The sequence below is a fragment of the Dasypus novemcinctus genome, chromosome 8 (genome assembly GCF_030445035.2).
Source record: "Dasypus novemcinctus isolate mDasNov1 chromosome 8, mDasNov1.1.hap2, whole genome shotgun sequence".
NCBI classification, from domain to species: Eukaryota; Metazoa; Chordata; class Mammalia; order Cingulata; family Dasypodidae; genus Dasypus; species Dasypus novemcinctus.
In genome coordinates, this window is record NC_080680.1 from 54072268 (window position 1) to 54083488 (window position 11221).

At 33.9% G+C, this 11221-nt stretch overlaps 1 pseudogene; it reads left to right on the forward strand.

The window, feature by feature from the left end:
* The first annotated feature begins 435 nt into the window (after positions 1 to 435).
* Positions 436 to 2229, forward strand: LOC101419966 (tudor domain-containing protein 3 pseudogene; annotated as a pseudogene).
* Positions 2230 to 11221: the final 8992 nt, after the last annotated feature.

Below are 11221 nucleotides of genomic sequence, written 5' to 3' on the forward strand. Positions count from 1 at the left end.
GATACAGTACAAAAGAATGAGTATGCTATGGGAAAAGTTTGGGAAGAACTTCTTTTCTATTGTCAAAACACAATAGAGTGGGAAGTGGCTGTGGCTCAACTGATAAAGAGCATCCGCCTACTACAGGAGGGTCCAGGGTTCAAGACTCAGGGCCTCCTGACCTGTGTGGTGAGCTGGCCCATGCACAGTGCTGTCACATGCAAGGAGTGCCATGCCATGCAAGGGTGTCTCCTGCATAGGGGTGTACCATGGGCAAGGAGTGCCACCCAACACGAGCACGAGAAAAGCACAGCCTGCCCAGGAGTGGCACCACTCATATGGAGACCTTATGCAGCAAGAAGATGCAACAAAAAAAAGCAACAGTTTCCTGGTGCCGCATGACAAGAAAGCAAGTGGACACAGAAGAACACACAGTGAAGGGACAGAGAGCAGACAATGGGGGGGGGGAGAGAAATAAAGAAAATAAATCTTTCAAAAAAAACACACAATAGAAGCAATATTGGAACTGAAGGAGGACCACCCCCTTTTGTGCCATTTGTATATCTCATGTCAAAGTGGATAGCACAGAACTTGATGGAAGAAAGACCTTAACATTCCTGTCCAGTCTACAAATGATAATGATGAATTTGCAAAACAAAGGACTCCTGCTATTGGAGAAGTTGCAAAATGTAAAGAAACCAAGACTTTCAGAAGAACTGGTGGTGGTGCTAGAAGCAATCTCAATGTGATTGGGGTGGTAACCAAAGAGAGAAGATTTATAAAAAGAAAAGCCAAAGCCAATCAAATCTGAGGGGAAACAGGAAGGTGTCTGTAGAGAACTGGTTGATAAGAAAGCTCTGAAGCACATAACAGAAATGGGCTTCAGTAAGGAAGCACAGAAGTAATCTCTTATGGGTAGTGGCAACAACTTAGAAGCAGCACTGAATGTACTTCTTAATAGCAATGAATGGAAAGCTGCTACAGATCTACCTCTGAGAGGTAAAGGAAAAGGTAGGGAGCAAATAATATCTGAAGTTGAAATTGACTTGGGAAATGCAAAGCCATCAAGCACCCAGTACATTATTTGATTTTTTTGAGTCTACAAGGGGAACTTTGAACATAGAAGAACCTAAATCTTAACCACAACAGCTTCATCAGGGACAACATAGATTGTCAAATACAGAAAATGGAATAAAAGATAATAATCAACCAAGACATCTTCCTCAAAATGATACAACACAGCCAGGAAATGAAAAACCTCATTGTTTTCAAAGAGAAGCTGAAAATTCAAAAGTCAGTTTTAGAAGGCAGTGGATTACCTAGAAATAGAGGTCCTGAAAATCCAAGTACATCTTCAGGATCTGAAGTATGGGCTGAAGACAGAATCAAGTGTTATAGTTCATACTCTAAATAAGACAGAAATTAAGATACTTCATACCCTTCAAGTTTTCAGCACAATGATGGTGCTTTTTGAAAAAAGATAACTCCATACAAAGCAGACCAGGAAAAGGTCTAACCCGTGCAGAAGCAAAAGAAAATCTACTTCAAGAATCCATAGATTATAGTTATCAAAAATGTGGGAAAAGAGAAAACCAAACAACAAATTCTGATCATTTTTATGACAGGAAACCATGAACAATAAATAATGAAGCTTCAGTGGTATAAAGGTGGAAAAATATTTTAATGCACATACTATTACCAGAAACCTGTTAGAACTAACAGTTTCATTGGTGTTCCAAACGGAGAGACAGAAATGGCACTGAAAGGGAGGTGAGTAGGACTTATTAAATCAGCAGGATCCATCACAACTGCACCCCATGATGATAAAATATTTTATAATAGTAGCTCCAAAAGAAGATCTGGGCCGATTAAACCAGAAAAAGCACTAGAATTATCTATTCCTATGGAGTATGCAAAAATATATTGGTAAGACACCAAGTTTAACTGAGCAGAAGTTGAAGCTCTCCATTCCTGGATATGACAGCAGGTAAGTTCATTGATTATGGAAACTATAAAGAGGTGCTAAAATCAGGACATTTCCAACAGAGGTATGGGAGGAAGAAAGTACCTTCGACCAAACTCGAATTCCACAGAAGAGGTGATGGCCAGCCAAGATAATCAACTCAGCCAACCCAGCAGTTTTACCAACCACCCAGGCCCAGAAATAACATGAAAAGAGTCTTCATGAAGAAAGGAGCAACTGAAATATGGCCAAAACCTGTTGCCAGATCTCCTACCTTCCTTTTATAGCAAGATGCAGTCACAGTGGATATTATTGTTTGACGAAAGAAAAAAAAAACCAGATTTTTAGAAAAATAAAGATTTAACTCTTACAAAGAATGGGAAAAAGTACTGAGTTAAATAAAGCAAATACCTTTTATGAATGGAAAAAAAGGTTTTGTTTATTATAGGTCCTTATTAACTATATATATATGAGTTATGATTTATTTGTGCTTGCTCAAGTGGTTACAACGCATACTGTTATCACAGTTTATCTTCAAATAATATAATATTATACATCTACATGTATAGTTTAAGAACCTTACAGAAGTAATATTTCACTTCTCCCCCTGGTGTCTATGCTATTGCTATCATGCATTCTACTTCTGTCTATGTTCTAAACATCAGAAGACTTGCTATAATTTTTGCTATAAACAAACAGCTTTTCTGTAGATTAAATTGAGAAAATCTCCTTTATTTTGACACTTCTTCAGAATAAAATACACCTTTTTTCTCTATTTGCTTTGAAGATTTTCTCTTCATCAATGTTTTTACAACTATTTGATTATGGCATACTTTTCTGTGCTTTTCTTCATGTTACTGTGCTTGAGATTTATCACAAACTTTGGATATTTGTGTTTATAATTTTCATCAAATTTGAGAAAATTCAGACATCATATTTCCAAATGTTTTTCTGCACTTCCTATCCTTCTAGTACTTGACTTTCATATATTTTAGGTTATTTGTTCTGCTCCACAGCTGACTGATTAACTGTTAATTTTTTCCAATTTTGGGGGATCATTTCTATTTATATGTTTCAAGTTCTCCTTTCTCCTGAAATGTGAAATACACTCTTAATCTCCTCCTGTATAATTTTGTTTTGCTTCTGCCATTGTATGTTTTATCTCTAGGAAAAAAAAAAAAATGTATCTTCCATGTCCCTCTTTATCATGCTCCTTCTTTCTTGCACTTTCTTAAATATGTTGCATACTTAAAAGAACTCTTTTAATGTCTTTATTGGATATCTATCATCTATGCTACTTCTGTGTCTGTTTCCATTATTTTAATTTTTTTTCTCAGGTGTTTGTGTGGTTTATAAATTTTCTTTGATGCTGGGTGCTATGTTTTTTTTTTTTAATTATGAGTTGTTTTGTGTTGTTTCATTATATATTTAAATATATATATATTTAATTGTTTTTAGGCTTTCTTTAGGATAATGTTAAGTTACTTTGGAAATATTATGATCACTCTGAGGCTTTGGTAGGCAGGATTATGAAGGGCCTATTTGGTCTCACTGCTGAGTCAAAACCCTGCAGAATATTCTGTCTGATGATCTGTGTATCAGCAGGTCTATCCAATATGGCTGAATTTTTTACCGACCTTGTAGGAGTGTTGGAGATTGTTTACCCTACTGTTGTACACTTAGATTCTTTCTCTGGCATTGTTGATATTTTTACATGCAAAAACAGTTCACTGCTCAGCGAGACTTGAAATGCTTTCAAGATCTCTGAAGATAGCTCTTTGGGCAAGTTCCTTCCTCTCCAGTACTCCTTCCTGCAACTTCTAGTGGTTCTCCAAGCTGTAATCTCATCTTTATTTCTTCAGCTCAGTAAGACTAATAGCCACTGTTTGGGACCCCTTCCTGAACCTTGACCTGGAAACTCTCTCCACTCAGTTATCCGGAGCTTAATTGGATTCATCTACATTGTTTTTTTAATCTCAGAAATCATTGACCTGTTCTGCCTGTTTTCTGGTGTCTGAAAATCGTTTTGACCAATATTCTAATTGCTTAGAGCATATGGTGAACTGATTTATGTTAGAGCAGCATTATTAAATGTTTAATTATATGTAATATATATACTTCCATATCTGCATTTATATGTATTTGGATGTGTGTTTTTCAAATATAATTAGAACAGTATTTTAATTTTGAAGAAAAGAGGAGAATTTGGATAAATTTAAATGAGAAAAAAAGACGAACACATTTCAGAGTCAGAATGACTTTTCTCTTAAAGAGTAATTGGTATGTTAAGTGACTTTCATATTTGGAATCTTTTAGGTTTTGTCATTTGATTTGTGACAAGGTAGTTAAAACCCTTTTGATGATAACTTTCTAAAGTCTCTATGCATATAATTTCTTCTCTAAAAGGGTAGAGTATAAATTCTTTACATTAACAATGTTCTCTCCATAAAACATAGGCAAAGTTGACTTGCTCCAATAATTCTTTGATTAGGTAAGAGATATAATCCATTATTTTATTAAGGGGAGTTAATTTTATTCTGCTAGATTTTTAAAAAATAAATTATATAGAATAAGAATATTTATAAACATTTGCAAAATATATGTTTTTATTTATTTCACAATAAATAACTTTGCCAAAAACACGGAAAATTTATTGCAAATATATTGTCAACTTTATTTAAAATTAAACTAAAAGAAATCCACAAAATATCCATAAAACTCTAGGAAAAGGGCACTACTTGTATTTTTAAGTTGCCCTTGCTATTTAGAAATGGGACACATTGGCAGCTAATTTTCTATGTGGCAATTCATAATGATATTTAATACCATGTATACATTTTGTGCCATTACATAATGCACTATAAATGATACTGCTATTACTGCATCATACAATTAAACTCCCTTTGGACTAAAGATGAATAATTCCTCTGATTAATTCAACAAATTTAGTTTGTTAAGTATGGCTACAATATATACTGTTTAAAGCAATTACTTCATTGCTTGGGGAAGCACATTTCAAATTTATTTCAGAAAGAAATATTTTTAAGAAAATTTTTTCACATTATAAGTCTGCAGAAATATATTAAAGAAACAAAATGAATTTTCCCAAACTTGCTAGAGTAACAATTAACAAGAGCCAATTAAATATTTTTTTAAGTTTTAAAATTTGAATATCAATGTAAATCAATGACTACCTACAAATTTTTACAAAGATTTGTTTTTGTTGGGGAGCTTATATAATAATTAGTAATAAATGGGCTGCATTATACTGTGGTAAAAATATTTTTTAAAAGGCAGATTCAAATCTCTGAGTCAGTGGGAGAGGTTGTTTCCCCCTATAGGTTGGATCAACCTGTCAAGAAATAAAATATAAGAGATATAAATGCTAAAATAATGCTTCTTTTGCAATCCAAGTTCTAACAATTCAATCAATAAATATTTATTGAATGCTTAGTGTTTTCCAACTGAAGTACTACCAAGCTTTGGGCTAGAATGATCATGTAATATTTAAAGATATTTCAAGTTGAAATCAAAGAAACACAGAGATAGAGGTGTTTTTCCAGAAGTTTCAGAACAAAAAGATGTTGAAATATTTTACTATTTTCCCAAATACATTACACAGTCTTTCTGATGCAAAAGCCATATTTATACCACAAATAGAAATAAAAAATGTTAAGCTACATGTCAGATTGCTTTGCTTATGCTTTTCCTGCAAGAGAATAAAAACCAGTAGTTTGAGGCCGTTATATAAAAAACAAAATGACTCAAAATAGTGAAGCTATACATTTTTGGAAAATATTACTTTGCAGAATCATACAAAATATTTGGGAATATTCCCAATTTGGTTTCACTATTTTAAATTAATTAACACCATATTTATTATACAAGAAACCAGCAAATACTACTAACTAACTGAATATCAAATACCTGTTTAAATTTCAGACTTTGTGGCAAGGAGAGTGAATATTCCCATTGTAAAACAAATTATTTCTGCATGATTAAAAACTGTTTCACTTGTTCATTTTATGTCCATCAAAAGCCTTTGTTGTTACTATTGTATGTTCACTGGTTATTCCTAGTTTCTTGCCCTGAGATTCAGAAAATCAAATAATCCTAGATATTTAAAATAAAAAGAATTTGGGAAAATGATTATTGCTTTTTTTCTTCTTCTTCTTTTTTTTTTTTTTTGGTCTCTTCAGAGCTAAAGCGAAAAAAATAAAAAAATAAAAAGAACTCCTTGTTATGTTCAATTCTATTTCCCTCATCTCCAACTTCATATGGAAGGGACTGCATTCATAATTTATTACAAGCACCAGAGTTCATAACTTTACAGCACATTCTGATGTGGATCTTTTGACACCTTAATTCATATCTCTTACTCTTTATTCACAAATGCTATTCCTTTGTTTGCACCAAGAAAAAAAATCAGCAAATGAACAACCTACTCTCGAATATAGTTATTATAAAATGTGACACCTAGCCCAATTTTTAATGCTTTAAAATTCCTAATATTAACAATGACATCCATGAGCGAGATATTTAAATCCTTAAAATTAACATGTTATTCCATTCTTGTTCAATTGTGGATGCTATCAAAATAGAAGCATGAAAAATATATTAGTAGGAAGTATATTTTAAATAGCATACCTCAGTGTATGGCATAGGTGACATCAGTGTGGAATGTTGGGCCAGAAGAAGAGGGATTGTGTATTTAAGAATAGGAGCCCAGGTTCAGTTAACGTTTTCATTTGAAAATAAATAACACTAGAACATCACTATGGAAGAAATCCTTAATATACTGAGATGACTTTTATAACCTACAATCATAAGAAAATAACTCTGTATTGTTTACTTTTTGTCTAGTAAGGGTATAAATTTAAGTTCTATTGCCTATACTTTGGTATTCCAGGGTCCCGGAGTCTATACTGCAGAAAAAATTCTGGAGAATCCATTAGCACAAACTAATGTTGTGTGGTCTATATTGGGATTACCTGTTACCTTAACCTCAAAGTCATCATTCTCTAAACATCTGAATTTACCAGTAAAATGTAAATATAATAATACTAAATAAAACCAAACAAAGAGCAAATTTTGTAATTGTCATAAAATTATTTCTTAGCACTCCATTTCCTCCAATGATTTAGATGCCTAGTGTTTTGTTTTAGTTTTCTAGAAATTTCTGTGCTCCACATACCCAAATTATACATGTGGTTACAATGGAAGGTGCCAGGTTTGCCAATGTGACTCAAATCATCTTGACGTAGGCTTTTATTTAGTGGAGACATCCTACCTCAAGAAGGGCCAGTCAGAGAAACTCTTCTCAAAATCGGGAATTTATTGTCTCTGGATTCAATTTACTCCATGAACATGGAAACCACAAAAAGACCATACGAAATAGGAGAAAAAAATAAAACCAAAGTAAAACAAGACAGACAATATCTAGAGTTGTCTTCAGCTCATGCCTAAGACCTGATTCAGTAATTGCTGTTTAGTTCTGTAAGACATCTGTTTATCTAAAGCAGATGTTTCCCTTGATTTTAAGCTGCATAATTTGGCTTTTGAGATTTAACTAATAGTGCCTTCTCACATACAACAAGATGCAACTAAATAATTACAAAATTTTGCCATAAAAATTATAATTAAGGTGTTCACATAGGACCGAAAATGTTCAAGGTTCAACTAGCCAAAGTTGAGAGATCTTGTTGAACACTTTGGTTAGTCAGTTGGGATGCCAGAAGAGCCATGCTTTAGGATAAAAGCTAAATTTGTCCTATGAAAGATTACTCTAGAACTGCCTTAACAAACCATAAAACCCCAAATTTAAAATGATTAAGACAGTCAGCAAGTAATTTAACTGCCTGTTGAAGCAAATGCCATTATCTTTAAAGGAAGATAACGAATCCAGATACTTAACAATGTGCAATTTCTAAGGCCCTTGTCCAATCAAATACTACTAAATATACAAAGAAGAAGAAAAGTATGTCCCATAGTGAGGGGAAAAATTACTCAACAGAAATAGAACTTGAAAAGTTAGGGACGATGACATGGCAGAGCATAATTCAAAAGAGCTATTAAAAATATGCTCAAGGATTTAAAGAAAGCATCAACAAAATGAAGAGATAAATGAAAATTATAAAACGATATTTAAAATAGCTAAAAGAACTATTTTAAAAAGCCAAATAAAAAGTTAGGGATGACTAAAATTTTAATAAGCCCACAGTACCAAATGTTTATGAGGACATGGAATAATCAGAGTTCTCTAAGACAGTTGGTGGGACTACAGACTGGATTCAGGAACTTTGGAAAGAGTTCGGCCACTGCTAACCTTATAAAACCATGATGTGTACATTGCTCTAATATCCATCAATTCCTCTCCCAGGCATTTACTCAAGATATACGAAAGCATAAGTTTTCAAAAAGACCTCTACAAGAATATACCATAGAAGCTTCATTTATAATAGCAAGAAAATAGAAATAGCTCTGATGTTGATTAATAGATGAATGGGTTAAAAAAATGTGACATATTTGTGCATTGGGAAGCACTCAGAACTTTTTTATATAAAAAGGATTAACTATTTTGCATGCAATACTTTGGTTAATCTCAAAAATATTCCACTGTGTAAAACAAGACTTATACAAAAAAGTACATATTATATTATTCCATTAATTTAAAGTGTAGAACGGATAAAACTAAGCCTAGGCAGAAAATAATTCAGAACATCTGTAGATTTCTCCAGTAGAGTGGGGAACTTTTGAGAAGGGAAAAATAGAAATTTCTGAGGTGATAATGTTTCATATTTTCATAAGGGTTTGTGTTACTAGTCCCACTCTTAAACCTGGGCAAATAGTGCCCTGTATCAGGCTCCATGACATAGTTGGCCCCACATTTGAAGAGTTTTCTTTTAAATGTTCTAAGTCATGGGGACCTGGGGCATGGATCTGGCAGTACCATCAGGACAAGGCACAGATTTTGATCTCTGTGAGGCCTTGCCTCCATTTCTCCATTTGGTTGCTTTACAGTCCTCCATCTACATAGATACTACAAATTTGTGCTTTGTGGTAATCTTGAGTCCCTGTGGATTGTCCTGTGGCTGAGGCCATTTATTTCATGATGTTGGTTAGTGTGATTGTTACTGACATGCTAAATTAAGGTGATTCAATTTGTTAAGATAGAAAGGTACCCCTCTTAACTGTAGAGGCCCACACACTCCAAGCTGGCCCTATGGGTTATACAGGTGTTTGCATTTGTCAAAACTCAGTGAAAGTATACTTAAGATTTATGCATTTCATGGTGTGTAAATTTTACATCAAAATAAAAAATAATAAAAAAATATGGAACTCTAGTAAATGCTTTATCTGTTAATGTATTTACCGTGGATTGTACTGATACCTGGAATTTTTTTCGAGATGCATAAAAAATTAAGATAGATTGTTGAAAGAATAGTGTAAAGAGGATAAATATGAGAAAGAAAGCATATTAAAATGTTAATGGTTGAATCTAAGCAGTGGATATAGATGTAGTCACTGTACATTCTTCTAACTTTTTTCTATTTTGATATTTTTCATCATAATTAGCTGAAAATAACAGCTATTTTCAATATGCTCAAGGATTAAAAAGAAATGTGAATATAATAAGGAGAGGACATTAAATATAAGGAATCAAGATCTGGACTGTGATAGGTAGAATTTTAAGATGGCCTCAATGATTTCTCTCAGGGGAGGAAAGGTGAATTATCAGAGAGAGGAATTCCTGCTAGCCAGGAAGAAGGCAAATACTAAGATCTCCCCTGCCAGTGGTGGGCATATGCCAATAACACGTAGGAGTTGAGAATGGCTTCTGACTGACAGCTAGCAGGAATCCAGGGGTCCCAGTAATGCAACGACAACAATAAATGAAGTCTGCCATAATCAGTGAGCTTGAAAGAGCTTGCCTCAGATGAGACTTGCGGCCCCAGCTGACAACTAGATTCAGTCTAGTCAGTCTTTGAGCAGAAGACCAATCTAAATCATATTCAAACTTCTGACCCATGGAAAGTAAGAGTTAATAAATTTCTGTTATTCTAAGGAACAAATTTTGTGGTAAAGTGTTGTGCAGTAATAGAAATCTAATACAAGTATCTTTTGCTACTATTGTGGCCCCTGCTCCCAGGCCATCTCAGTAGTTCGAGCTATCTCGGTTTTCAAATACCATTCTCTCCTGGAAAGAACCTTGCACAATTGTCTGTTTCACATGTAGTAGTGGACAAATGCAAGATCAGCTCAAAGTGCATTGTTATTTCAGAGAGCTAGGATGCATTCAAAGATTGATTGGGAAATATCAAAACCACACGGAAGCAAACTTGAAAGGGAGGGCCCCACAGGACAAATCTGGAATAATTTCAGTAATATTGTTAGTACTATATTAGTGGATTACTATCCATTGAACAAAATAGGAAATCATTAGTCTGTCCTGATATCAACCAGTCAATCAATACCATGACTGATTGATAAGGAATGGGATAGTCACATATTTTCAAATACCTATCTTCCAAAATGCTTATTTTTTATGAAGAGTAAAAGGGTAGTTACACAATGGAGACTCCTGGAAGACCCTACCTTAATCAAGTGAACAAAGTGAATGTCTTCTGTATTGGAACAAATTGAAGTCATGTGTCACATGAGAGGATATAAAGCGAACATATTTTCACTTCTCTTACAGTTCTTCCAAAGATGATAACCTAAATCTAATATGAAGAAACATAAAAATCATTGAGAGCATTCTATAAATCATAGGTCTGTAATCTTTAGTAATGTTTATTTAGCTGTCAGAAAAAGACTTCACTGAGAGATAATACAATAAATTCCAGAGTGCATTGTTTTCAACCCACCCCGTCTCCCCTTGCAATAGGAACACAGAGCACTCAGTCACCATACCTTTCCCCCACCGAGAGAAAGTATAGTTGCTAACATCTGGTCTGACAGCTGCTTGGGAAAGGGGAAGGAGAAAGGAGTATCTAGAAGTACCATCTTTTCATTCTTGTCCTTCTTCCTGGCCTAGAACTATCCCAGGATGTTAAATTCCTGACTGGATCTTATGGAGATAGCGGACAAAGAAATAGCAGCAAAACACATTTAAGGGCAAAAATTCAAGTGCGACTTTCATACTCATTGATCAATAATAAAATAATTCTGGGTAATACAGCATCTTTTTATCCTATCTGCAACTTTTCTTTGATTTTGCAATTGTTTAAACAATTAAAAGTTGATTTATATAAAGGAAATAAAAAGTCATGCCAGAAT